This window comes from Eurosta solidaginis, chromosome 4 (assembly GCF_040869045.1).
Source record: "Eurosta solidaginis isolate ZX-2024a chromosome 4, ASM4086904v1, whole genome shotgun sequence".
NCBI classification, from domain to species: domain Eukaryota; kingdom Metazoa; phylum Arthropoda; class Insecta; order Diptera; family Tephritidae; genus Eurosta; species Eurosta solidaginis.
Genome location: NC_090322.1, coordinates 56,026,762 through 56,050,097, shown reverse-complemented (window position 1 = coordinate 56,050,097; position 23,336 = coordinate 56,026,762). Strand labels below are relative to the sequence as shown.

Here is a 23,336-nt window from a genome sequence, read left to right as displayed (position 1 = left end):
ACAACGTCCAACGGGATATGGAAATAGCCATCTTTAAGATCAAGAACCGAATACACTGTCATGCCTACAAGCTTTGACCTAAGCTCTTCTAATGTCGGTATATTAAATTGCTCTAAAACCAATGATCTATTTAAATCTTTAGGATCAAGACAGATACGTATGCCATTATTTGGCTTTTCAACAATGACAATGTTTGAAGCCCATTCAACGGGCTCTGGAACTGATTTAATAATTTCCATTTTCTCAAGTTGATTTAGTTCATCTCTTAGCGGCTGCATTAATTTTTGCGCAACTCTACGGGCTGGCTTAGCGATAGGTGTCGAACCTTTCTTTAATTTTAGAGAGTAAGAACCTGGAAATTGTCCTATCCCAGAGAAAACGTTTTTGTACATATGAAGCATCTCGTGATCTCCCCTATTTTTATTATTGTTGCTATATTGAACTTCTGAAACCCTTTTAATAAATTTCAATTCCTCACATGCTTCTCTTCCTAATAATGGTACCACTCCGTCGTTTTCCTTAACAATAATAAATTTGTAAGACTTTTTAACATTATTAACATCACATGTTAATTTTATCTCCCCTTTTACATCAATCTCATGCCCACCAAAAGCTTTTAGTGACACATTGGTTTTTTTCATCATATGATCCATCCCTAATTGCCTGATATTTTTTTCGGAGAGAATATTCTCATCCGCACCCGTATCCAACTTAAATCTAATGCTCTTACCCTCAACCTTTATGTCACCGTACCACGCTTTCACTCCACCACCAACAGCAGCAACAACATCAGAATAATACACTGCTTCTTCTTCTACAGAGCTGTTGTCATCACATGAAGAAGAACTGTCGTCTAGTTTGACGGCATTAATTTTTTTTCTATTACGGTACTTACAGGCAGCACCAAAATGGTTAAGCTTTTTGCAATTGAAACATACTTTGTTATAAGCTTGACACTTGTTCTTCACGTGACGAGTCAGGCATTTCTTACAATTTACAAGTTGAATCTCACCTTTGGGTTGTTTTTTAACTTTACCATTTACATTTTGTTTTCCTTTAACAACATTTACAAAACCCCTAGTTCCCGAGGACGAAGGTACCTCTTGTATAATCCTGGTGTGCTCTTTGTTGAGCTCGTACAACTTACAAATTTCTAAGGACTTCTCCAATGATAGCTCCCGATCAGCCAACAACTTTTCCTGCAGTTTCTTGTCGAATACACCCATCACTATGCGATCTCTCAAAATAGAATCCTCCAATGTACCATAGTCACATGATTTCACCAGATGCCTCAGGTCTTTCACAAATAGCTCAAATGATTCGCCATCTTTTTGTATTCTTGAATTAAATACAAAGCGTTCAAATATTATATTTTTCTTTGGAATGCAGTATTCGTAAAATTTTTTTAAAACAGTTTCCAAGGACTTCGCCTCAGTTTCGGAGAGGTTTAGAACTTCAAATATTTCAATGCCGCCTTCTCCAACCAATAACATAAATACTGCCACTTGCACCTCTTTTTCTAGTTTCACTAATCCAATTGCTACTCCATCTGTCAAAAAATTTTGCTTGAACTTTTTCCAATTGTCCGCCAAGTTTCCAGCTATAGCTAATGGGATTGGCGTGGGCAAATTTGATGGCATCATTCTTTGTGGATTAGTGATTGGAACTTCCTTCTCCTTTGTGTCGTTGGTTGTATCAGTCATAAAAGTTTTTGGGCTTTTTTTTTTCTTGAATAAAATATAATTTTTTTTTTTCACACAAGTGTATAACCTTAAATTTTATTTAAGTATATTGAATACACCCAGATTCAATAATTTGTCCGCAGCGCCATGTAAGATCTTTACTTGTACTTTATTGATTGACTTCATTTGAGTTTTACAGTTTCGCTTATGCTATAATGTCTACATATATATGTCACTAGAGAGCATGCATTAATATACATAAGAGCAGCTAACGTATAAGAGCATTTACGGGTTGCCACCTCTATGTATATTCTTACATACTCTTCCACGTTAATTCCCTCTGCTTCCATTGCCTCTCCTAGCCGTTCCTGAAGTTCGAGTTTAACGCCGCTTGATTCAATTCACGGCTCTCCAACTCCGTCTTCAGTTGCTGGATCTTCAATTCACTTAACTTTGCCATGTCCTTGTTGTATTCGAAATCTTCAGAATTTATTCAACAATTCCTCTTCTGACACAAATTGTTACGAATTTACTGCAAATCCTCTTATTTGCAACCTTCTGCTAAGTTCGAATCACTAAACTGTTGAATAAATAACTCCAATATTTAATAATGCAAAATGGTCTTTATTAAAGTACTTCACAATAACTCTGATACTTGACAACCAAAAGCTTGCTTAAATGAAACTGATTCTCGCGCCTCTAATGTTGCTGCTTTATACTGTGTAATTTCCTCGTTACATCTTCTAGGCACTTCCAGAATTTACTTAGTTACTGGTGTATAATTATAACTACAGATGCACGTGTGTAGCTCTCATATGCGCGTGTATTTGTGAGCGACACTTCCAAAATTATAATTGCACTCAGATAAAATACCTGCATGTGTTTGTGCGTTGCTTCTCCGCTGCGTGTAATGATTGAATTATTGATGTGCATGCAAGTCACTGCTTACATCGGCTTAGAGATGATAGTATCTCCCTTAGGGCTGCTAATATTCGTTACAGTATATTAACATAATGTATAGAAATAACCTTGATATTTATAAATACCAGTATCGCCTGTGGTCGAAATTCGACCAACGTGTATTTTTTCATCTCAGTCTATGCATCAAGTGTTCGAAATATAGCAAACTGGTCTAAGTTACTTAAATTTTTCATTAAAATTTTGAATTTGATCCAAGACGTTGTACTTTTTGATTGTATTTTCTTAAATTTTCTACAAACTTTTAAAATGTAATTATAACGTTTTGGTGTGGAGCTCCTTAAACAAAAATATAAAAAATATGTAAAATCAAATGAAATTAGCATATAATTATGGTGAAATTACTTGAAATTGAATTGAAAAATAGGGTTTTCCACACCATCCGGAAGGTCCCCGTTGGCCCGCTACCGAAGTTAGTTTTGGGTGCTCGGTTCCCCAGTAGGCCTATGTCACCCATATCGCTCATTTACTTCACAAGTGTCATATTTCAAAAAACACGAACTTTTAGTTAAAAACGAAGAAATGCGCTAAAGGAATTTAGCCTATTTCACGCCACCCGTTAGGTATGCAGCTGGCGCTTTACCGAGTTTAATTTTGTATAAATACATATGTAAGTGTGACACAAAACGAAAATTTCGAATAGAATAGATGATACCTTCATAAAAAATAAAATAAAAATATAAAAAAAAAATATGTAATGAGAAGGAAGGTAGAGTTTACTAAAAAAAATTTAATGAAAGAAAAAAAAAAAAAAATAAAGTACTTGAAGTGCGAAAAAATTAAGTGAAGTGAATAAACAGCACTTAGACTTTTTTCCGGGTTTTAATGTTATCATTGTGGAAATATAAAGATTCTAATGTTCGGATATTTAATGTTGGGGTTCACATTGAGATCTATGTATGTATGTACGTAATTAATTTGTGTTAAATTTGTAAACACTCCTTTTCATGAATATATATGACCATATCTACCATAATTACTAGAATAAATTAGAAAGAAAAGAAAAACAAACAAAAACATTGATATTGTAACGAATTTACTTCCAATCCTCTTATTTGCCCTTTTGCTAAGTTCGAATCACTAAACTGTTTAATAAATAACTCCAATATGTAATAATGCAAAATATTGCTCGCTAGATATCGTCTTAGTCGTAACTGCTTGACAACTCAAATCAAACTGAATCCCAGCGCCTCTACATCTGTCGCCTTTTATACTCTTTGACTTTAACATTCGCATCTTCTAGGCGCTTCCAGAATCTACTAGTCCATTAGCTCTCATACATCTCAGCTGTAACTACAATTGCACAATTTTATAGCTTTTCTCATTGCATACTTATAGGAGTATGTCAGATATATACATGTATTTGTGCATTGACTCTCCGCTGCTCGTATACGTACATGGTACATATGAGCCGTTTATTTTGAAAGTGCATTCACGTCACTGCTTAGCATCGGCTTAGAGCTGGCAGCACTCCTTAGTTTTGCTAATATTCGCAACAATATATGTGACCCGGTCTATGAAAAGGTGGCTTATGACTCAAAAAAAATTTTTCCTCTTTTTTTCTGGTTTCGTTAGTTTTCGAGACGCTCTTTCACATTTTAAATTACATACAACAACAAATTTTGAGTGTTTAGGTACTTCTAAAAAGGATAAGGAGAAAGTATATTAATCGTTCCCGAGATGGTCGGGCTAGTACCTTTATGGTGCTTAGTTACCAAAGCGTACCGGATCTGTATTCGGCAAACGATCATCAACATCGATAACAATCCCCAAAACACCTTCGGGGAGTGTCTTTATCGTTAATACAACAATAACAACATCACACAAATGAATATAAAGTATTTAGGAATATAAATGATAAATAATTATTCCAGAATAATCAAATTTAAGGTACATTTTTGCTCCCGACGATACATTAATTTTAGAAAAAGAAACGGAAAGGAGGGGAAGGAATGGAGAAGCAAATCGGAACGTAAAATGAAAAGGGGAAGGGAGAGGGAAAAGAAAAGGAGGCAGAGGAAAGGCGGAGGTGAAGGGGGAGACTGAGGGGAAGGAGAATGAGAGGGAGGGAGATAAAAAGATGGAGAAGAGGAAGACCAATAAGAATGAGGCTAAAGAGATGCTCAATGCCCAAAAAGAAATCAATAATAAATTAGACGCACTAATTGACAAAATTCTTTAAAAAGTTGTTTATTATTTACTAGGAGATCCACTGATATGGGCTGTGTGCTTCCAGTCATTCCCCGAGAGAGGAATGGAAAAAAGGACTCATGTGGGGAAGGGGACCGGTCTACTTGTTCAAGGATGAGTCGAATATGGACGGAAAGGTTGGTGGGGGTTCCTTTGTCAAAAGTTAAATGTAAGCCGAAAATTCAAGTTGGCTGGTCACTGCATCATCTGACATCCTTTGCTCTGAAAGCAATGGAGAAGATTGTATACCACGAGATTAGATCAAAGGCTCTCGATGGAATACTACTACGATCAGCATGCATATAGGACAGGCAGGTCGACATAAACTGCATTGTGTCAGCTGTCCACAGAAATCCGAAGTGCTTTCGAATGCGTGAAGGTTGGGCTATGCGCATTTGTGGACATAGAGGGGGTATTCGATCACGCGGCCCACGAGAGTGTGAATGGGGCAGAAAAGGGAGTGAAAAGGGATACAACGTCCAATCCGTATGTGGATAAACCTCGATTAGGGACGGTACAGTAGAGATCAAGACAACGAAGGGATGTCCACAAGGGGGCGTCCTGTCCTGGTAGTAGATGAACTTCTACAGAGTCTCTCACAAAACGGAATCCGATGTCAGGGGTACGCGTATGATATTATTATAATTGTAAGAGGCAGAATTGAGAGCACCCCTAGCGACATAATGCAAAGGGCATTGCGGTTAATGAAAGAATGGTGTACTGAGGTAGGGACACGACCAAGGTGAAATACTTGGGAGCAACGTCCGACTCTGAGCTCTTATGGAGGAAGCACGTCGACAACATCATATCAAAGGCCACAGGAGTAATAATGGTGTGCAGACGTATTGCAGGAAGATCCTGGGGATGCAGCGCAAAGATCCTAAGATGGATGTACACTAATATAGTTAGACCTAATATATAGTGTATGAAGCAGTTGTGTGGGCATCAAGGACAACCATGGTGACCGTACAAAGTCACTCACAAAGCTTCACCCTTGACATTATGAGCTTCAACGTCTGCATGCGAACATGCCCGATGGCGGCAATAGAGGTGCTGTATAATTTAACGCCTCTAGACATAATAATTTAGCAGGCAGCCAGGAGTACTTTAGTAATGATAGCTAAAGAGGGATGTGGAAGAGGCAAAGTGATACAGTCATGGAACATGGAGAAGCTGAAGGAGCAGGTTCCACTCATCCAACTTCCCAGCGATGACACGAGGAAGCTAACTAAGTTTGAGAAGCGCTTCACAATAGAGCTGGGGAACAAGTGTGCGGGGCACACCTCTAGAATTGAAGCGCTTCACCAGGAACAAACTATAATATGGTACACCGATGGTTCGAAGACACCGAAGGGCATAGGAGCGGGAATCTTCGGCCTCTGAACCAAAATATTCCTACCACTTGGAAAATATCCGAGCATCTTCCAAGCCGAAGTTTTCGCCATAAGCCGGTGTGCAGAGATAAATTTACAGCGGGGATATACAAACGAGAGAATCGCTATACTCACCGACAGTCAGGCTGCGCTCAAGGCAATGTCTTCAGTCGAGATTAAATCATAAACAGTCCTTGAGTACGTAGAGAGGTTAAGCAGTCTAGGGGCCAACAACATCATCCGTTTAGCCTGGATACCTGGACACAGAGGAGAGGATGATAACGAGCTTGCCATGTTGGCGGCGGCTGAAAAGCCAATAGGACCCGATCCCATCATGCCAATAGGGTCACACACAATAAGGGAAGAGTTCAGGCAAAAAGAAGCGTACCTCAGAGAACGACATGCGCGAAAGTCCAGGATAGGAGGGTACATCTCAAAGCGATATAAAGGCATGATTAACCTCCCAAAAAGCAACCTTAGAATTTTAACAGGCATCCTCACAGGTCAATGCAGTTTAAAGAGTCTCATGCATAAGCTAGGTATATCGTCTAGTAGCCTCTGTCGATTCTGTGATCGCGAAGATGAGACTGTAGAACACATCCTGAATGCGATGCAGTCGCGAGAGAGACTTAGGATCCTAGGATCACCAAAATTAGAAAGTAGTCATACACACTCTTCGAAGTCGAGAACCATTCTGGATTTTCTTAGAGAAGTCGGTTTGGACGAGGTGTTGTCAAGAAAATTAGGGCACAATAAAAAAATAGGTCGCAGTACTTAACCTCACAACATATTTATGAATCTATCTACTGCAGTGTCTTCCCACTCTCCTCTACTCTCTCGTTTTCCTCCCCTGTTCCTTTTCTTCTCTTTTCTTTCTTTTCCACTCCTCTCCCACACGGCGGCCATCTCCTTCCACACTCTTCCTCACCGTTCGTCTGTCCCTACTTTGCCACTACTTCTCATTCTCCCTCTTCCTATTTTCATCCTTCTCTCTATCCTCTTTCCTCCCTCCACTGCACATTTAAATAATAAATGGTAACAAATGCACATAGCTTTGATATTCTAGATGAGAATTCATAGAAATCAAAAGGCGACTATCGGGCATTTTCTTCTTTTCTTATTGAAAAGTTGGAAATATTTACTACTTTTATTAATAAAATTTTTTTTGACAGAAAATATTTTTTTTTTACTCACAGTGCTCGTTATTAGATTTTCACAACGAAAGAACAGGGGCCCTATTCAGTAACTATGAGTTTTGAAATGTACATTTTTCTTTCATACAAATTATATGAAGAAAAAGTGTACATTTTAAAACTCAGTTACTGAATAGGACCCCAGGAATCGTCCAATATGAAAAACTGATATGATAAAATGAAAAAATTAATTTCACAGCGAGCATGAATTTTTCTTTTTTCCACTTCATCGAATGTAAATTGACCCCCAGGGGACATGATATTTGAATATTTTTTTATCAAAACTTTCAAAAAATGCAGGTCGGGTTATATTTTGTGAAACACGCCCCTGTCTTTTAATTCGATTTAAAATAAAAATATATTTGTTGAATTATGATTCCTTTTTACAATTTGTATACTAAAATACTAAAGTCCACTTGCAGAACATTTAAACTCACGTTCGTTTTAAAATTTTCCTAAATTGTATAAATTTAACTGCTCGATATAAGCAAACTCTGAGTTTAGAAGATAATTTACCGTTCTGCGGGTGGATCTAAATATCTAAAGCTTTCCTTCATGACTCATGTGTAGATATCAGTTTACATTCCAATAAACAAGTTCTTAAATACCTAAAATAAATTTATACAACATCAACAAAATTGTGAATGACTTAACGTATTCGTAATAGCTAATTGGATAAACAAAACACACCAACGATAATAACGACAACATTGCCAGAAACATACATACATATGTACATTAAATAAAGCAAGCAAGCGCAAATCGCCATATTGAAACTAGTCGAAATTAATAAAGTGAAATTATTTGTAAGCAGTAGGAACAATGAATTTCCAAAAGCAGCATACGTACATATGTAAACATTTTCAAGGTTTCGCTTGAATTTCTCACCCTGTCTACCGCCTACCGCCAACCCCACGAACATCCATACAGTCATACAACGCTTGGCAGCAGCAGCACGTCATATTAAAAACAGCACCGCTACAAAACGATTCAGTGATAATTATAAAAATATATACATATATTAAATTGTAAGAAACAAACGAACTGTGCATTCGTCGGATCGAACCCAATTACACGAAGACTACGAGGCCACAAAGCCACGAAGTGTTCGTATTTTTGTAGTACGTCAGATATACGAAAGCATATCACATCAATCGACTGAGAACAGAAGAGCACGTAAACGCTGTCACAAACGTCGACATAACAACGCACAAATGCTCAAAAATATATACGCCAACAACAAATATCTACATATATAACTGAAAATAGTTGTAGCAATATCAAGAATATGGAGTAAGTAATGACGCCGAAGAAGGGAAGTGGCAACAAGTAGCATAAGATAACTTGCTAAACCACAAAGGATATTAGAGAAACAGATAGAGGTGACAGAATTGTTGCTTTATCCATAGCGATAGTCGGAGCCTTCGCCTTCATAGTATAAATATTTATTCGTATATGTACAGTGAACTAACCTTCAAACGACAAGTGACTGTCGTGCATACATTATACACATGAACATAGTGTTCGTGTTTGAGCGTATATTTTGTTGTTGTGCATTGAAAAATTCCTAATTGTGCACAACTGTTGTATTCTAGCAGAAAGCAGCTGCATTTAACGAAAGCGATAAAAGAGAGATTGTAAAGTTGAAACAAAAAACAGATATGGAAAGCGACGAATATGATGATTGAATGCAATAATAAAGGAGACGAGTAGTATGCAGTACCTCAGGTAAGTGTATATACATATGTATATTCTTATATTGTTTGTACATATATATGTATGTACATATTTGTATGTTTACCTTTCATGCAGTTAGACACTCCTTGTAAGATTCAATACTTTCGAGAAAATTTTTCATGGCTTTTCCTTATTTCATAAGCTTAAATGTTAGAAGTAAGATTTACATACATATTTAATAATGTATAAGGAAATATAAAGCGTGAAAAAAATTATAATAAGTTGATCTAGCAATTAACTAGATCAGCTCTAAAAAAATGCTATGTGAGGTTGTATCACCTGAAGCTAAAGATGTTCAAATATTTTGTTTATGAAAACATTTCAAAACAGATATGTATGTACATATGTACAACAAAAAAAATGTGGGAAGTTGAGTTCAAAAGATTGATGTATATGTATACTTATTTGTAGTTTTAAAACAGATAAATATGTATATATGTATACGTGTCGGTTTGTATATGCAATATCATGGTTTAAGATTGTTGGCTTTGTTGGTAGCTTTGTATTTAGTTGGCTGCTCTGCTCATCTGCCACGACTCTTGATGTTATTGCTCTGTTGACTTTGCCCGCTGATCAGATCGCCAAAATAAAAAATGGAAAAAATAGTTCATAAATAGCTGCAGAAGAAAACACGATGTTCGCCAACGAATCGAAATTTTGCGAACAAAGCACTACAAGAGCAGAAATGACGTGTGTTTGTTCTGTTTTTTGCTGCTTTTCTCCATTAAATGCTGTTTTCGTTTGCTTTTTTCATTTCTGGTTTTTGCATTACTTTCACATATACAGCAAAAAAGGTACGCCCTACATATAAACTTATATATGTACTTACATATCTACATGCACTATTTGTAAGTTGGCTTCGTTTCATACGAGTCACAGCTGTTAATAATACACATACGAACAGCGTGAATGCTATTTCAAATCACATCGTTTTCAATACGGAGGTTTTTGCTTATTCCTCATTCTATACACCAACGACTGTACATAATTCGCAAATATCGATGGGGTCAAAGTGCAGGTAAGAAGCATGCTTGAACAATTGATATTCAATTTAAATAAGGGGGAGAGGTACAAAGGATCGTTAATGAATGAGTACAATAATCAAATTTTGATAGATGCGCCTTTGAAGGTAATTGGTTATCAAAAAGCTTAGTCGCTATGTACATACATATGTTACCTACATGTATGTTCCGGATATCGATTCGAATAGCTTTTCCTATTTTCACAAATCGGTAAATTTTTTCGACTTCGATTAGGTAACTGTTCAATGATGCAGTAACATAGGCGGTTGAAGTCAATATTACAAAATGGAGTCGTGTTTGACAATACACGCCCTTCTTAAGACGTATTTTGAGTATAACTTCCTGATTTTTTTTTCAAATTTTTTATAAAAAATACTTCATTGATTCCGTTTGGAAATATTAAATAATGCACAGGAAAATAACCTGTGGTCTATATCTCCTTTTTGAATATGAAATAATGCTCACTGGCATTACTTATGTGGTACCGAGACCCAACATTTACCTATGTAGACTAAGCGCCAAGAGGGAGACTCTTTTTTGTTAAACTCACCTACCTGTGGTTAGTCCCGTTCCTTTAGCAGGCGAAGTTCTGCTGAATTTGAGGGTGGGCGGGATTTCGCAGAAGTTTAATATGGTCACATTAAAACGTTCCCGAGGTGGTCGGGCTTGTATCTTAATCGTAATTGTAACCCACGTACCGGACCGGATCTATATTCGGCCAAGGATCATTAACACCGATAACACTCCCCTAATCCTTCGGGGATTGTCTTTATTGCTAACACAGCAACAACAAGGGAGGCTTCTTAAGCTGAACAAAATCGTAGAACTTTTCCTATCTATCACCGGCCTCTCGTTTGTCTCACAATCCTAATTCTAACTATAGCGGAAAGAATTCCCGAAGGTTTTCGGGAGTTTGATCGATGTCGATGGGCCGTTGGCGGATATAGGCCATCAGCATCCAAAAAACAGCTCCATTAAGATACTAACCCGACCATCTCGAGAACTGTTTGATACGACCACGTTGAACCTTTTAGATCATCCAACCTCTTGAGAAGGTTGCGCTACTTAACCCCTTGAATTCCCAACTTCTACCACTCTTATTTTCTTCTTATTAGCTTCTTTTCCACTTTACATTAATCGACCCACTCAGTTTCCCTTTCTCTTTAATTATTAAATGAAAGGTGTTAATGAGTATTTTAAAAGGGACGCCATAGTTCCATAGGTGGACGCTTTTCGAGATATCGCCATAAAGGTGGACCAGGGGTAACTCTAGAATGCGTTTGTACGATATGGGTACCAAATGAAAGGTGTTAGTGGTTATTTAAAAGGGAGTGGGCCTTAGTTCCATAAGTGGACGCCTTTTCGAGATATCGCCATAAAGGTGGACCAGGGGTGACTCTACAATTTGTTTGTACGATATGGATATCAAATGAAAGGTGTTAAGGAGTATTTTAAAAGGGAGTCGGCCTTAGTTCTATAGGTGAATGCCTTTTCGAGATATCGCCATAAAGGTGGACCAGGGGTGACTGTAGAATGTTTTTGTCCTTACACCGCGAGTCATTGTGCCTCTACCTAGCGTGATTCTTGTGCTGACGCAATGCGAAATTCCTCAACGTGCTTGTTATTTAAACCGCAAAAACACTCCCCTGTGGTATAGGAATATAACGGATATGACAGCCTTTTGCCCGATTGAATCAGGTACGCTCCGGTACTAGAGCCTTTTGAAATTAGCCCGACTTCCTCGGGAACGATTTTTTTTACCCCTCACGCTTTCAATTCCGTGGTGTTTCGTCGCCTCTTATGACAGGCATTCCTATTCTGGGATAGATGGTAGACCCTATTTGTCAACAGATCGGTCTTTGCAGGAGTGTGGGTTCGGATCCACCAAAAAGGCTTTGAAGAGATTTAAAAGGTATAATCGAAACAGCTGTCGCCTTGTCCGTCCAGCATTGCACTAATAATGATTGTGTTAAATATGTTTAAGCAGCTTTCTTTGTAGGATTAAAGGGCCAATTAATGGTGACTTATAACCATAAAACCAAAACCAGATAAAACAGCTGATCGAACCTACCTTATGGAAATCAATGTAACAGATTAATGGTGCCATACCATAACGCTAACGCCATAACCATACCACAGCAAATCAATTGGTTTTTGGTTTCTCGCCATATCCATAACCTAAAAATATTTGAGTTGGTGAATTTAATAACTTTTTGTAGATTTTATTCATTGTTTTGGATACGTTATGTTATGACCAAGAGACTTATTTTTGTGGAATATGTTTGTAATTCTTTGCGTTTTCTTCATTTTTATGAAATTTTCACGATATTTAGTTTAAGGCACCATTAATCGATCATATTGGAGATGGTTATGGATATGGGTATGGTTACGACTATGGCGTTAGGGTTAAAGAAGTTTAATTGGCCCTTAATTGCGACCGGAAAGGGGCCATATGGACCCTTCAGTGTGTAAGCATGGTGATGTACGGCACCGCCAAAGTGTTATTAGTGTTATTAGCGTTAATACTAAACCCTCAGATTGGGGACCGAATACATCTTTGGTAACCATGGCGTATTTATCTATAAAATGATCAGAAGTCAGATCCAGGAGAATACACCTTTGGTAACCATGGCGTATTTATCTATAAAATGATTAGAAGTTAGATCCAGGGGAGGGGGGCGATAGGTGATCACAGCTGTTTACTATTGTGAACTTTTTTAAAGCCTTCTACACTTGTAGGAATTCATAATGGGCGCTTTCAGCAAACACAATCGTTGAGTGATAGTTTTCTGAACGCGCCGTTGAGTATTATAATCCACTGAACGGATGGGACTTTACGTAAATTTTTTAACGTGATCACCGTGTTTATTCGGCTATCTGACAGTTCTTTGACCTTTTTGGTTATGAATTAAATTTTTCCCTTTTGATATTATAGTGAAGTGTGAAAAATAGTTTAAGGATTGTTATTTTATCACTCAACTGACGGAGACATTTGCAACGTATCAACAACAAGTAAGGAAGGTTAAGTTCGGGTGTAACCGAACATTACATACTCAGCTGAGAGCTTTGGAGGCAAAATAAGGGAAAATCACCATATAGGAAAATAAACCTAGGGTAACCCTGGAATGTGTTTGTATGACATGTGTATCAAATGGAAGGTATTAAAGAGTATTTTAAAAGGGAGTGGACCATAGATCTATAGGTGGACGCCATTTCGGGATATCGCCATAAAGGTGGACCAGGGGTGACTCTAGAATGTGTTTGTACGATATGGGTATCAAATGAAAGGTGGTATTGAGTATTTTAAAAGGGAGTGATCCTTAGTTCTATAGGTGGACGCCTTTTCCAGATATCGCCATAAAGGTGGACTAGGAGTAACTCTAGAATGCGTTTGTACGATGTGGGTACCAAATGAAAGATGTTAGTGATTATTTAAAAGGGAGTGGGCCTTAGTTCCATAGGTGGACGCTTTTCGAGATATCGCCATAAAAGTGGACCAGGGGTGACTCAACAATTTGTTTGTACGACATGGATATCAAATGAAAGGTGTTAAGGAGTATTTTAAAAGGGAGTTGGCCTTAGTTTTATAGGTGAATGCCTTTTCGAGATATCGCCATAAAGGTGGACCAGGGGTGACTGTAGAATGTGTTTGTACGGTATGGGTATCAAATGAAAGGTGTTAATAAGTATTTTAAAAGGGAGTGGGCCTTAGTTCTATAGGTGGACGCCTTTTCGAGATATCGCCATACAGGTGGACCAGGGGTGACTCTACAATTTGTTTGTACGATATGGATATCAAATGAAAGGTGTTAAAGAGTATTTTAAAAGGGAGTGGGCCTTAGTTCTCTAGGTGGACGCCTTTTCGAGATATCGCCATAAAGGTGGACCAGGGGTGACTCTAGAATGTGGTTGTACGATATGGGAATCAAATGAAAGGTGTTAATGAGTATTTTAAAAGGGAGTCGGCCTTAGTTCTATAGGTGAATGCCTTTTCGAGATATCGCCATAAAGGTGGACGAGTGGTGACTGTAGAATGTGTTTGTACGATATGGGTATCAAATGAAAGGTGTTAATAAGTATTTTAAAAGGGAGTGGGCCTTAGTTCTATAGGTGGACGCCTTTTCGAGATATCGCCATACAGGTGGACCAGGGGTGACTCTACAATTTGTTTGTACGATATGGATATCAAATGAAAGGTGTTAAAGAGTATTTTAAAAGGGAGTGGGCCTTAGTTCCATAGGTGGACGCTTTTCGAGATATCGCCATAAAAGTGGACCAGGGGTGACTCAACAATTTGTTTGTACGACATGGATATCAAATGAAAGGTGTTAAGGAGTATTTTAAAAGGGAGTCGGCCTTAGTTCTATAGGTGAATGCCTTTTCGAGATATCGCCATAAAGGTGGACCAGGGGTGACTGTAGAATGTGTTTGTACGGTATGGGTATCAAATGAAAGGTGTTAATAAGTATTTTAAAAGGGAGTGGGCCTTAGTTCTATAGGTGGACGCCTTTTCGAGATATCGCCATACAGGTGGACCAGGGGTGACTCTACAATTTGTTTTTACGATATGGATATCAAATGAAAGGTGTTAAGGAGTATTTTACAAGGGAGTGGGCCTTAGTTCTCTAGGTGGACGCCTTTTCGAGATATCGCCATAAAGGTGGACCAGGGGTGACTCTAGAATGTGGTTGTACGATATGGGAATCAAAAGAAAGGTGTTAATGAGTATTTTAAAAGGGAGTCGGCCTTAGTTCTCTAGGTGGACGCCTTTTCGAGATATCGCCATAAAGGTGGACCAGGGGTGACTGTAGAATGTGTTTGTACGATATGGGTATCAAATGAAAGGTGTTAATAAGTATTTTAAAAGGGAGTGGGCCTTAGTTATATAGGTGGACGGATTTTCCAGATATCGCCATAAAGGTGGACCAGGGGTGACTCTAGAATGTGGTTGTACGATATGGGAATCAAATGAAAGATGTTAATGAGTATTTTAAAAGGGAGTCGGCCTTAGTTCTATAGGTGAATGCCTTTTCGAGATATCGCCACAAAGGTGGACCAGGGGTGACTCTAGACTGCGTTTGTACGATATGGGTATCAAATGAAAGGTGCTAATGATTATTTAAAAGGGAGTGGCCCTTAGTTCTATAGGTGGACGCCTTTTCGAGATATCGCCATAAAGGGGGACTAGGAGTGAATCTAGAATGCGTTTGCACAATATGGGTATCAAATGAAAGGTGTTAATGATTATTTAAAAGGGAGTGGGCCTTAGTTCTATAGGTGGACGCCTTTCTAGATATCGCCATAAAGGTGGACCAGGGGTGACTATAATGTGTTTGTACGATATGGGTATCTAATTAAAGATATTAATGAAGGTTTTGAAAGGGAGTGGCCCTTAGTTGTATATGTGAAGGCGTCAATAAACCAATCCAATCACTATATTTCATCCCTTTTTCGTATTTGGTATAGAGTTATGGCTTTTTTCATTTTTCGAAATTTTCGATATCGAAAAAGTGAGCGTAGTCATAGTCGGATTTCGCCCATTTTTAACGCCAAGATAAAGTGAGTTCAGATAAGTACGTGAACAAAGTTTAGTAAAGATATGTCGATTTTTGCTCAAGTTATCTTGTTAGTGGCCGAGCGGAAGGTCACTGTGTATAAAAACTGGGCGTGGCTTCAACCGATTTCGCCCATTTTCACAGAAAACTGTTATCTTCATAGAAGCTTTGTGCTTACCAAATTTCATAAGCATTGGTAAATTTTTGTTCGACTTATGGCATTAAAAGTATTGTAGACAAATTAAATGAAAAAGGGCGGAGCCACGCCCAGTTTTTATACACAGTCGACCGTCTGACCTTCCGCTCGGCCATTAACAAGATAACTTGAGCAAAAATCGACATATCTTTACTAAACTTTGTTCACGTACTTATCTGAACTCACTTTATCTTGGCGTTAAAAATGGGCGAAATCCGACTATGACCACGCTCACTTTTTCGATATCGAAAATTTCGAAAAATGAAAAAAAGCCATAACTCTATACCAAATACGAAAAAGGGATGAAATATAGTGATTGGATTGGTTTACTAGAGTTGAATCATGACATAATCTAATATATAAAATTCTTCTGTCACGGTTTTAGAGGCTGAACTCCTCCGAAACGGCAGAACCGATTCTCATGAAATTTTGTAAGCATATTGGGTAGGTCTGAGAATCGGCCAACGTCTACCTTTTTTTTCGCTACGTGTCTAGGGTCTTGAGATCAAAACGTGGACCCGGGTACCCCTAGAATGTGTTTATACAATATGGATATCAAATGAAAGCTGTTGACGAGTGCTATAGCACAGGATACCCCTGGGTGTCTAGGGTCTCGAGATATAGGCCAAAACGTGGACCCGGGTACCCCTAGAATGTGTTTAAACAAAATGGATGTCAAATGAAAGCTGTTGATGAGTGCTATAGTACAGGATAATTTTCATACAACTGGGAGGCTAGGGTCTCGAGATATAGCCCAAAACGTGGACCCGGGTACCCCTAGAATGTGTTTATACAATATGGATATCAAATGAAAGCTGTTGATGAGTGCTATAGTACAGGATAATTTTCATACAACTTGGAGGCTAGGGTCTCGAGATATAGCCCACAACGTGGACCCGGGTACCCCTAGAATGTGTTTATACAATATGGATGCCAAATGAAAGCTGTTGATGAGTGCTATAGTAAAGGATAATTGTCATACAACTGGGAGGCTGGGGTCTCGAGATATAGCCCAAAACGTGGACCCGGGTACCCCTAGAATGTGTTTATACAATATGGATATCAGATCAAAACTGTTGATGAGTGCTATAGTACAGGATAATTTGCATACCCCTGGGTGACTAGGGTCTCGAGATATGGGCCAAAACGTGGACCCGGATACCCCTAGAATGTGTTTATACAATATGGATGTCAAATGAAAGCTGTTGGTGAGGGCTATATTACAGGATAGTTTTCATACAACTCGGAGGCTAGGGTCTCGAGATATAGCCCAAAACGTGGACCCGGGTACCCCTAGAATGTGTTTATACAATATGGATTTCAAATGAAAGCCGTTGATGAGTGCTATAGTACAGGATAATTTTTATACAACTGGGAGGCTAGGGTCTCGAGATATAGCCCAACACGTAGACCCGGGTACCTCTAGAATGTGTTTATATACAATATGGATATCAAATGAAAGCTGTTGATGAGTGCTATAGTACAGGATACTTTTCATACAACTGGGTGACTAGGGTCTGGAGATATAGGCCAAACGTGGGCCCGTGAACGCCTAGACAATGGTTTTACATTGTGGATATCAAATTGAAGCTGTTGATGAGTGCTTTAGTACAGGGTAGTTTTCATACTTTTTGGTGAATAGGGTCTCAAGATATAGGCCAAAACGTGGATCAGGGTAACACTAGGATGTGTTTTCACATTATGGGTATCAAATTGAAGCTGTTGATGTATGCTTTAGTACAGAGTAAGTTTTACACCGCTGAGTGACTAGGGTCTCGAGATATAGGCCAAAACATGGACCCGGATACCCCTAGAATGTGTGTGTATTATGGATATCAAATGAAAGCTGTTGCTGAGACCGCTAAAGTTCATTGTGATATTCGATTTAGTCGCATCAACATGGCAAAACTGATAAATATGGATGCGAAGCCGAAATAAAGACAAGAATTAATCATACCCACATACCTATTTACATACGTCCTATTCGATTTGCCTGAAATTTCGTATATAAATTTGCCTATATTAGTATTTACGATGCTTTTTTCTGGGAAGTATACCAAAAACGGACTGGGACTGGGATTAGGACTAGGACTGGGACTGAGACTGAGACTAGGAGTAGGACTGGGACTGAGACTCGGAATGGGACTGGAACAAAATACATACCACCCTCTGGGACTGGCAATAAGAGATGAAGAAGAAGGAGAAATATTTGAGAGAAGAGAAAAGAGAGAAGGAGAGAGACGAAGATGGTGATGAAGCGAAAAAGACGGAGGGGGAGTGAATAAAAATATTAGGAAAAAGTATAGAGGGGTATGGCAGAGCTAGACGGGAAAAGCTTATTAAAATGTATGCATATAGGCGAAATTTAGGGCAGAACAACGTCTGCCGGGTCTGCTAGTTTACTTATATACTGTAAAAAAAAAATTTGACTTAAAAAATGTTTTTTTTAAAGTGGGCGTGATCTTCATCCGATTTTGTTAATTTTTATCAAGGACACATATAGTAATAGGGGTAATGTTCCTGCCAAATTTCATAATATACCGTCAACGACTGCCAAATTACAGCTTGCAAAACTTTGAAATTACCTTCTTTTAAAAGTGGGCGGTGCCACGCCCATTGTCCAAAATTTTACTAATTTTCGATTCTTCGTCATAAGTTCAACCCACCTACCAAGTTTCATCGCTTTAGCCGACTTTGGTAATGAATTATCGCGCTTTTTCGATATCGAAAAAGTGGGCGTGGTTGTAGTCCGATATCGTCCATTTTAAATAGCGTTCTGAGATGAGTGCCGAGGAACCGACATACCAAATTTCATCAAGATACCTCAAAATTTACTCAAGTTATAGTGTTAACGGACAGACGGACGGACGGACATGGCTCAATCAAATTTTTTTTCGATGCTGATGATTTTGATATATGGAAGGCTATATCTATCTCGATTCCTTTACACCTGTACAACCAACCGTTATCTAATCAAAGTTAATATACTCTGTGTGCAAAGCACGCTGAGTATAAAAATAGTGTTCGTTGAAAACGCCCAATGACAGTGACTGAAAAACTGTCACAGTGTTAGTGGTTGAACTCTTGGGAACTCGCCCGAAATTTTGTGAGCATATTGTGTAGGTCTGAGAATCGGATCTTATCTTATGCCCCAAAATGGTAAGGGTGGTCCACCCCATATATTGTTTTAGACAGTTTTTGTTTTTAATTAGCGAGCTTTGCTCATATTGCTTTATACAATGGTTTTTGTTTCTGTTTGAAACAACTTTAAAAAAACCTTACAACCCTTATGGAGGGTGGGAGTAGGAATGTCTGTGAGAGCCCTCCCCCCTGTGACTGGGAATAAGGGATGAAAAAGAATTAAAAGAGCTAGAGATAAAAAACGAGAGAAGAAAGAGACTGAAAAAGATAGAGAGTTATACTACGTTTCCACCAAACTCAAACTCCGTGTTTGACAACCTTTTCATGCTAAATATCTCTTGACAGAAATTGAATTTTTCATTTTCGCGTTAGAATTATTGATATTGAGGTTAAAGCGTGTATTTTGATACCTCTCTCTATATTTTTTGGCATGTTTTAGCCGCCGTATGAATTAGGCAAACACGGAGTTTGGGTTTGGTGGAAACGTAGTATTAGACGAAGATAGAGAGATAAGAATAGATGGATCGTGGGAGGGGAAGGACAGGGAGCTAGTGAAAAAAGAAGGCTCGGAAAAGGCGGAAAGGTAAATACAGGAAGAATAAATGATTTTATTTTACCTGCTTTTAGAACACAAGCAGACAAATGTAATTTGTACTATAAATGGCTAAAATTCTACAATGAATTGCCAAATGATGTTAAATCTAGTAATATAATGGAATTTAAACACAAATTGTACAATTAATGTAGAACACTGCCACTCTAGTGCAGGGTGGGCAAATTTCCGAATCACCAATAGCATTGCATACATCCCGAGTACTCTACGCTGGCACTAGAAAGCTTTCCTACGTATACAAAAGTAGCCGAAGCTCATACTGTAACGCATCACTCAACCAAAGGAGTGTATCGCCGTTCAGATGTTGCCTTCGCACTTTAAATACGTTAACAGCGTCAGATACAACAGGTAAAATCCTTGCATTGGTGTCATTCATCTGCTACCCATCTCTCACTCCATTTGAGCAGTCAATAGATGCATATAAATAACTTTAATTATATTATATACATATTAATTACTATAAATAGGTACAAATAAGCTCGGCTTAGTATAATAAATAAATAAAATAAATAAACAATTAATGGAATGAGAAGAAGGCAAAATACGTTTACAAGCAGGTTACGCAGTGTTACGGCAGGAATAACGAGCGAACGAAAGTAAAACAACGCATATCATAACATGCCATTTATTCACTTTTATATTGTGAACACCAAGTCAGGCATGCTTAACCAACGAACCGATATCATTTCGTTACGATAATTAACGTTAATAAACGAAACAAAGTCATTTCGTTTCGTTTATTAACGTTAAGAACGTCAAATTAACGAAATGATTTTGTTTCGTTTTCTGCCCTATCAAAACGAAATCAAATCGTTTATGTTGATTATTAATTTCAAACTATGCTGGCAAAGCTGATTTATGGCGGAGTCATTAAAGGTGAAAACATTAGCCAAGCTGATTGCAACTTTTCTCATGAATTTTGACAGTACGAACATTTCTCAGAGTATTTTTGACATTACCACCAACGAATTACACAAACAAATTAGATGGAGTTTGTGTGCGTATGTCCGCTCGCTGTTACCACCTTACGGCTTCACCATGGCTATAGCATTGCCAGCACAATTCAAACATAAAGTATCACGTTTTTGTTAACGTTTTTAACGTTAACGAAAGCTTTTCGTTTCGGTTAAAAACGAGATACAATTTATCTTGATAATTTCTTTATCAATAATATTTCGAAGTGTTTCAACAGAAACGAAGGAAATTTTTTGATAAACGATTAGCTTAACGTTACGGTGCATCCCTGGTATAAGTAATGCTTCGTTAAATTCTATACATTAACGAAACTAACTATAGTGATGCCATCTTAAAATAATCAAAGTTTTCAAAGAATACTATCTTAACAAATATCGATAGAGAAGTGTATAATAAAATGTAAATCTAAGTTAAATTGGCAACACTCAGTAAAATAAAATTGAGATAATAAAATAAGCTACATACCCAGAAAAATGGAGTAAACGTTTATAAGGAATATGTTGGCAGCATTATGATACGCCCTATATTGTCAAAACTTGTATCGTATCAATGGAAACTGGTTATGTAATGTTCTCTTTTTGTGGTTCGATTTTTATTTACTTTGTCGTTATTGGTTGTATAGATCAGGGACCCAATTTACTTATTCTTAAACGGTTTTATTTAGGTTAACTTGACAGGCTGCACGGCGCTGCAGCGCGAATTTTGTAATTAAAATTTAAGTAACTTCCCGATAAGCTAAAAGCTTGAAACTTGGAATATAGTAAAGAACCCGATGACAATGCAGTAATAAGAAAAAATCGCCGCTAGGTGGCGCAAGGATCGAGATATTCACAAAAATCGTATTTGTGGTCCGATTTCGCTCATATTTGGAACACATAATACATATAATAGAAAGCGACCTATGAAAAAAAATCGCCGCTGGGTGGCGCATGGATCGAGATATTCACAAAAATCGTATTTGTGGTCCAATTTGGCTCATTTGACATACAGAAATAGAAACCGCCTTAGTAAAAAAAATTCATGCTAGGTGTCGCAAAAATTGAGATATTCAAAAAACTCGTACTTGTCTGTCCGATTTGGGTCTTTGAACAAATATTATATACATTCCGGTGGAAGTGACATCAAAATACTTTGGAGCACATACATAAGTTCAAATTTTGTTAGTGAAATTTCTGTAAAAAATTCATTTCGCGGTAGAACTGACGTCAAAATCCTTTGGAGCACATAAGTTCAAATTTTGCTAGTGAAATTTCAGTATAAAAATTCTAGTCCCGTTAGAAGAGACGTCAAAATACTTTGGAGCACATAAATTCAAATTTTGCTAGTGAAATTTCAGTATAATAAAATAAATAAAAAAATTTTTAAGTTAAACGGTTTTACTGAGAATAGGGCGTTGATCAGACAATTAAATAAAAGCGTTGGGCGCGTGAAATTTCTGAAACTGTGAGGCGTAGTATAACCTGATTAAGGTTCAGTTGGTCTTACTTATGACTATCAATAGAAATTTGACGCGTCCAACGCTTTTATTTAATTGTCTGATCAAAGCCCTAGATTGATGAGGAGTGTGATTACTAGTACCTAGGACCTACCTAATTATTTTCTATCTTTTAGTAGTATTACTACTTAATGTAAGTATTGCTTTCAATAAAACCGTTTAACTTAAAATTTTTTTTTAACTTATTTTATTTAAATTTTAAAATTGAAAACCATTGCGTACAAAACAAATGTGATATCTTATCCGTCAACTGCCCGACAAGATGATGGCTACCTTTTATCGTTTTGGCAGTGTTTTAACAGGATGTTCAGCGTCACTCTGGTACAACTTTAAACTGGATACTGTATTAGAAAGAACCCCGACATACGCAGTATATATATATCTCCAACCATCTCTTCAATTGTGATGTGGGACCAACTCCTCTAATACCCTTTCTTCAATTCAACCCTGTCGAAACTGCACGTTTTCTTGGACTGCCGTTTTTTGTAATTAATTAATTTATTAATTTTGTGTTTTGACACAATTTTTGTTCAGCTTGCGAACCCAAACTAATGTGTTCATATTCACGCTGGTATAGAGATGGGATTTTATTTGTATGGGTAAATACAAGGTAAATACCTGGAATATTCCTTTTTGTATCTTTTTTTGGATATTTAAAAATTATTTGAATTGAGGCTGCTTGGAATTACAATTCAGCAATTAAATTTATACGTCATTTGAAATTCAAAAATTTTCGTTTCGATTTTAAACAAACAACCCTGCAAACACTCGGAGTCAACAATTAAACTGAAAGGAGTCATTTAGGAGCCTGAAGTGAATGCTATATAAATTCCAGCACGCTCATATTTTGCCTCTAACATAAGTCTTATACAGGCCTCCTTCCGATATCATATATGAGCCTTATTGGCCTCCTTCTTTAATGACACTACTTCAGGGCTTTTAAGAAGAATTTTTGACATATATCCGAAGCGGGAAACATAGGGGAGAAAATTATTGTGATTCATCATGCCAGCTAAAGTCAGACGGTTGCCTACGTCAAAGAGTGAATTTATCTCGTGTTCTTATACCGTATATATACAAGTACCGTCCATTTGTTCTTTAAAAGACCAAACACCCAAGTTAAATTTGTCTATCTGACATTATTTTAAGAGGGTATTTTGCTAAAAATAAATCATATCTGTTTACA

At 37.7% G+C, this 23,336-nt stretch overlaps 1 protein-coding gene across 1 annotated transcript in view; it reads left to right on the top strand.

The window, feature by feature from the left end:
* The first annotated feature begins 8,600 nt into the window (after window positions 1-8,600).
* The window catches only part of east (enhanced adult sensory threshold), a 334,547-nt gene continuing 319,811 nt past the window's right edge, over window positions 8,601-23,336 (top strand). The window contains exon 1 of the mRNA XM_067781718.1: window positions 8,601-9,144. The gene's annotated coding sequence lies outside the window, so the exon portion shown is untranslated. The remainder of the gene's footprint in view (window positions 9,145-23,336) is intronic.